General features: G+C 33.0%; 1 long non-coding RNA gene across 1 annotated transcript; it reads left to right on the top strand.

The window, feature by feature from the left end:
- Window positions 1–555: 555 nt before the first annotated feature.
- On the top strand, window positions 556–6,484 carry LOC122142249. The gene is made up of 4 exons (XR_006158475.1): window positions 556–1,565; window positions 2,385–2,638; window positions 5,333–5,399; window positions 5,915–6,484. It is a non-coding gene; the product is annotated as an uncharacterized LOC122142249 (long non-coding RNA).
- The last annotated feature ends 497 nt before the right edge of the window (window positions 6,485–6,981 follow it).

Here is a 6,981-nt window from a genome sequence, read left to right as displayed (position 1 = left end):
ATATATATATATATATATATATATATATATATATATATATTTTTTTTAGTTGAGGTTTTTATTTTTTAATAATGGGAGTGATTATTCTTTTTTTTGTTTTGTTTTAGATTTGAGTGGAGGTCATTGTTTTGAGTGTATTTAGAGGTCTTGAACTCTGACCAAACCTTTTCTTCATGTAAAATATCAGCTTGGCTCTGAGCTGGAGTGTTTGCCCTTGCTCTGAGCTACAGTGCCTTTGCTACTTAGTTTCAGAGTTGAAGGCATCAGCCACAGACAGATGGCCAATACAAAATTGTTTAAGCTCTGTTTCGATTGATACTGACTATGTTTGCATAGGCCACAAAAGCAATTATTCTCTGAATATAGCTTTTAAAGGACAGCCAAAAGCAAACAGAAATGCAGGAATTAGTGCAAATTGGAGACATTGGCATGTAGCATTGGATGACAGGTTAGCCCTTAATGAAGGGGAAACTGCAGTAATTAAATCTCAGGCTGCATTTGTGTTGCTCTGCTCTGTCCAGCCTCTGGAAAGGCATGCGGGAAAAAGTGGTGAAAAAATGTTTCGCTCTAAAGTTGCTCCGATGCTTTGTCATTTGAGACTGTTCTTCATGAGTGCAGGGTGAAGGTCAAGGAGCTATCTTAACTCCATCAATCCTGCAGACAGTTACAAACGACCTTTCACGTCCTATAAGTTCCTCTATATGCCGAATTGGGGGCGATACATATTTCTGTGTTTAGGGGACTGACTGTGTAAGAAACGTGTTCTTGCGGGGAGCAATGAGCATGGCGAGATCGGTTCTTTCCTTGCCACATGATGATTGAAGCTAATATCTCATTTAAAGAAACAGACTGGTGTTACAAAAGCTGAAATTGAAGATGTTGTTGAAAGCACAGATGGGCTCTCAGAATATAAAGAGACTTATTAGGCCATGCAGTTGAACACAAAGACAAAAGCAAATGCGATCAGTGAGAATACATTAAAAATGCAGCATATTTGTAGTGCGGTGTCTTTGTCAAGCTGTTATTGCTAATATTATGTTGAAATGATAGGTTTATAAAAATAGTGGAATGCTACAAAGCAAGTGAATGAGAGAAAGAACATACATTTCTGTTTTAAAAAATCTTAGGATGAAACTTAAATGAACATTAACATTGTGGTTGTCTGTGATTTGTTATTTACAGATTTACTAGAGGCAAAAAAATAAAAAAACTGTAGCTTCCTCAAAGGAATTACTCAAGACTGAAGAAAAAAAAAAGAAAAAAACTATTGGATTTTGAAAAGGAGGCAAGTCTTTGAACAATTCTTTTAGTTTGTTTACAGATGTAGATATAGATATCACACACAAAAAAAATCAAAATAAAATAAAGCCTCCAGTCTGACAGCATCCTTTTGTGTTTCACGCCACATTGTCTGTAATTGTAATAAGATGTTTTGGGAGTGTTTCACATGTGTTTGCTTCATTTCTGTGCTGTGTTCAGTGGCATCAGCAGGTGGAGAGACAGACATGGTGGAACCACAGGCGGAGGGTGAACCAGCTGCAGGGGAAAGCTATGAAGTCTACGAGGTTTGGAGTGTCTCTCTTTATACCCTATAGAGATTATTATTTTATTTTTTTATTTAAAAACACTTTTAAAATAGATTTCCTGCCACTTGGAGCCATATATTCCGAACAAAAGATTTTCAAAGTACAGGACATACTGTACTACCTGTACAATATTCACAGCCCATAGCATAGAAAACACTCTTTTTATTTTATTTTATTTTATTTTATTTTATTTTATTTTATTTTATTTTATTTTATTTTATTTTATTTATCATATACTGTATTATTTATTATGAGTATTATTATTAATTTTTTTTGACAGATGAAGTATTGACAGGCTACAATTATATATGGTATAAAATGCATTGAAGTGCTTCATTTGACAACGTGAGAATCAATTTTAAATGCTTCTGGGAAAATATTGTGGAACATGAATTTATTTGTAACCATTTTTATGTATAATGTTATTATTTATATTTTATTTTATTTTATTGTATTATCATGTTTTATCAATTATTATTACAACAGTTTATGATTATACTTTTTAAATGTTTAAAATGTACTGTATAGTGGAAAGTTGATTTATTTTTGTAATCATTTTTTGTATCATTTTATTTGTAATTATTCATATTTATTTTCATTATAATATTTAATCAATTATGATTTTGATAGGCTATGATAGTATATGATGGTATAAAATGCATTGAAATGATTCAGTGCAATGTCAGCATTCATTCAGAATGTTTGTGGAAACTGGGATAAAATATAGTGCAAAGTTTTTTTATGCTATAATTTATCGTAATTTTTTTTTTTTTAACATTGTTTGTTGGCTGTTTTTAGGTGGGCATGCGATTCTGCAAGGGATAAGATTGAAGAAAAATAATTCCCAGGAAGCACAGGAAGAGATGGAGGAGGAAACATTACAGCAAACCTCTTGCAAGGAGTTCTCAAAGAATAAAAATAAACTTTAAGACGATAAACAGAGAAACCCTGCAGAAAGAATTGAGATCGAGACTTTTTTGACCCTTCATTGACTTCTTTTAGGTGTTTCAATGAGAACTTGGGAAACACTAAATTTGGCCTCACAGAAAAAGGTGAGTCATGGTTTGTAAGTGTTTAAAAGAGAAAGTGTGTATTATTTAAATTTTTTTTTTGCCAAAAAGGATGTTGTTTTGAGAATGGATATTAGAGATGGATGTATATTAGGGAGTCATAGATGAAAGACTGTATTCAGTTTTTTTTTTTTTTTTTTTTTGCTCAGCAAGGTGCTCAGCCTTTTTCTTTAGTGGTGGTTTATATCTGTGTGTGTGTGTGTGTTTAGAGTAGAAGGTGTGTGTCCTCCCTGACCCCTCCTGCATCTTTACCGCCACCCAACTGTTTACTGACTCATGAAAAATTCATGAGTGTGTGTTTGGGAGCAGCGGAATAATTTTCAATATTTAGCCAGGCTATGAATACAGATGATGTTGAACTTTGGTGTATTGCGGCGGCGTACGTGAAGGTGTTTGGGTGCGTATGCGTGTAGCTGGTATCGTGGCAGGCTGAGGTCAGCAGGCTTAATGAGGGGGTGAGGAAGCTGCGGGTCCACATGCATGCGCTGTGTGACACCTGTGACTGGACGGGAGGGGCGGGACAGTCTGTAGATTCAAAGCCAAGCTGTCAATCAAACAAGAGGTAACCAAATGCAATTCATGTAAAGGAATAACTAAATAGATTAGAAAACAAACCATTAACAAAATGCTGTGTCATTTTATTGCATCTTACTGTTAACAAATAATTAATATTTTCATTTTGTAGCTGAATTAAAACAGTGGCAACAAATTATGTATCCCCTAATTTTCTACTGTTTTAATTTTGTAATTTTGTTGTTCTAACAATAATAAAAAATATTGCATATGGTTATCTTTTGCTTATTATTGCCATTACACACACACACACACACACACACACACACACACACACACACACACACACACACACACACACACATACATAGAATTAGACATAGATATAAGTCTGAATATATAGATAAAAATATGAATATATAAATGTGTAAATGTAAATAATTATACATCAGAATGTATAAATATAAACTGGAACATGTACAGTAGATAAGAGTATGAATATAGAGATACAAAAATTAATATACACGTAAATAAAATATAATTAGAAGTCTAAATATGTAAATGTAAATTGTGAATATACAGAACTAAATCTGAATATGAAAATATAAATTTTAATATATAGATGTAAATATGAATGTATAGATACAAAACTGAATATATGTATGTATAGAAGTAAATCTGATTATAGTTACAAGTCTGAATATATAAGTGAACATTGTGATAATTATACACATATATGAACATATATAATTATAATTCTGACTATATATGTATATTTATCTTAGTTATAATTCTGAACATATATGTATAAATAATTATACATAATAATATCATAAATCACTCTCTATTATTCATCTGCAGTTAGCTGCTTTTTTATCATTTAAACAATATTTATATATTTAAATATCTTTTTTTTTTTTTAAATCACAAAATAAGTCCCACTCAAAAACTCAGCACACACCTCTTTTGTGAAGGTACTGTAATGCATCTAAACTACAGCACAGGTGTGCTGTGAGATTAATTAGGTTTCTCTTGCAGTGAAATAGTCCAGAAATGGACCTCTATTGTTCATTTGTTTATTTATTGCGTTGTATTTTGAATAAATGATATTACACTGCAGGTGTTTTGTTTGAAGTGTTTGGCGACTTTGTGGCATTTTCAGATGGACTAAAACTCAGTGCTTAATAGTATTTTTTACAGCTGCAATGTTTTAGCCTACTTTGTTTTAAGGTCACACTCACTGTGCTGTTTGTGAAGCACTGGCTCTGAGTCTGAACCCATCATTAGGAGAGTTTGTAAAACAGGAGTTTGAGTGCGGCGAGAAGTGCTTAATTGATTTTTAAAGATTAAAAGCGTGTCCTCATCATAGATTAAAATCAGTCAGGGCAAGAAAACAACATTGCTTAGCATTAAAGAACTTTCGCTTATGTGCACCACCACAACGGCATGTGATAGACACAGATAGCAAATGATGAAATAAGCCAGCAAATTTAATGTAACGGCTTCAAGGTCACTTGGAACGTGGTCCTCCGTTAACAAGCCTTCAGAAAGTGCTGTTATGACCGCAAGTTTTTTATTACAGTCACAAGTGCAGCATATCAAAATCATAATGCACTGTTAATGTCATTTATCAAAGAAAATGAAATACAAGCAAAACCATAATCTCATCAAATTCTGAAGTCACAAAACAGGACATTCATACAGAGTATTTGGAACATGAATTCATCAAAACAAAATTAGTAAGCAAATAAGGTTCCGGAGTATTTGATCACGATGATTAGGTTAGACATAAATATGCTTTAATTGTACTCACGTCTACGAGGGCTTTCAGGATTCATTTGAGAGTGCAGTGGAAACTTGATGACATTCCAGATAAAAACTTGAATTTAACTTGACTTGAATTTAATTGGTTCAGGGTCTGAAAGCCCCTCACATAGCGTATAACTGTGCGTGATATTACACGGACCCTCTCATCCTCACCCAGAAGAACTTCTGTGAGTTCTTTAGCCAGAATAACTTTGCCTGTTTGTTGTGATAATACATTCTATTCACTCCGTTTACATTCCGTAAGAATGTAGTTTTCAGTGTAACATTTTGCATGTGTCTCTTTTCATATTCATTGATTTCTGGAACGAAAACCTCTTGATCTTTCTTGTCTTATAGGTTCAGTCCAAATCTTTTGATACCAGTAGGTGCTCCATGTGAAAGTAATCTTGAATGATGAATGAAGGTTTGTGGCATTGGTCTCATATTATTATTGCAGTGTTCAGATGGCATGCTAGCTCTTGATCCTCTCATGCTAACTACATTACGGGGGTCGATCTAAGTGCATGGTCATATTTTACAACTTTTAGGGTCCCCGCCTCAGATTAAGCTGAGTTTTGGGCGAATTTAACATTGTTCTTGCATGCTAATGCACTGTTTCCAACAAAATACCATAGTTACTTCACTTATTGATACTACATTAAACCAGTAAATTTTCATTATGGACCTGGCTAGCTTGACACTGCAAACCACCGGCATCTGACGGAGGAGGAAATTAAACAAAATGACTTACAGAAAAGGAATCTGAAAGTGAAGCCATTAAAAATGGTCTCAGAAATGCCCTATGAAAAATGGCTATTTTACTGTAGTAAAATAACCTTTGTAACTATGACAGAGACTGTAGTTTATTTCTTTTTGTTTTTATTGTACACTTTTTGTGATCATGCCTATGGTGTTTTTCTGTAATGTGCTGTTCTAAAGGCCCAGGCAGAAGTCTGAATTTTAAGAGCAGAAATCTCCAGCCCGAAGTCTTGCTATGTCCAGAAAGTCATCCGTATGGAACACCCTGAAGAGGCAATGGACCAGCTAACAGAAGAGCTCCAAGCAGCCCTGGACAATCTGAAGAGCCAGACGGGGAAAATACACCAGTGCGAGGAAAAAATTGAGAGATTAAGAGAGAAAATGGACAGCCACCAAAAATGGTTTGTAGTCAAACTGGCATCAGTGCTCCTATGAATAAAAAATGCACTACAAAAATAATTTTCCTGTTTTCAGGAAAATACTGAAGAATATATAAGCAGAGTGTATAAGATACTAAAGGGATAATGCATTCAAAAATGAAAATGCTGTTATGCTTTTTATATGCATTTTTAATTGTAAAAGTTTTAATCCTAATTTAATGTTCATTGGAAAAAGTGAAATGACCATTTATTTAAACTGAATTTTTATATCATTCTCACTTAAAAGTCATGGTTTTCTTTACTATATTACAGCGATAGCTTTGCTTATGGTGAAAATAGGTTGTAAAAACCGAAAGAAAATAGTACATTGGCCAACATTAAGTAACATTTTGACTTGTGTCTAAAGAGGATATGTTGATTTGGCCAATATTCTTTTTTTTTTTTAAATTCATTAAAGTCTGAACCAAACTTTTTTTTTCCAGTGTAAGTGCAGTGTGAGATTTATTATTCATTGTATTTTTTATTTTCCACATTTATTATATTATCCTTTAGGCAGACTTTTTTAAAGCCTATATTTTACAAAATGTCCTGAAATGTAAAAAATATATCAAGATATATTCACTATGAACACGTTTATTATTACTTATTATTATTATGCTAATTACTAAGTGAATTAATCTTGTTTCAAGAATGTTTTACAAGTAAAATTCTAACTAAATAAATGTTTTTTTGCAGTGTTTTCTGTGACCTTTTTCTTTCTCTGTTTTGTGCAATCTCTGCAAATCAGGTTTTAGATATTCGGACATTTCTATGCATTATTATTCTTTCAAGGTGATATGTCCATTTGTTTGGTCTCATATTTCACTG

Source organism: Cyprinus carpio, chromosome B24 (genome assembly GCF_018340385.1).
Source record: "Cyprinus carpio isolate SPL01 chromosome B24, ASM1834038v1, whole genome shotgun sequence".
Classification (NCBI taxonomy): Eukaryota; Metazoa; Chordata; class Actinopteri; order Cypriniformes; family Cyprinidae; genus Cyprinus; species Cyprinus carpio.
Note: the sequence above shows the minus strand (reverse complement) of the source record. Positions and strands in the feature narration are given on the sequence as shown.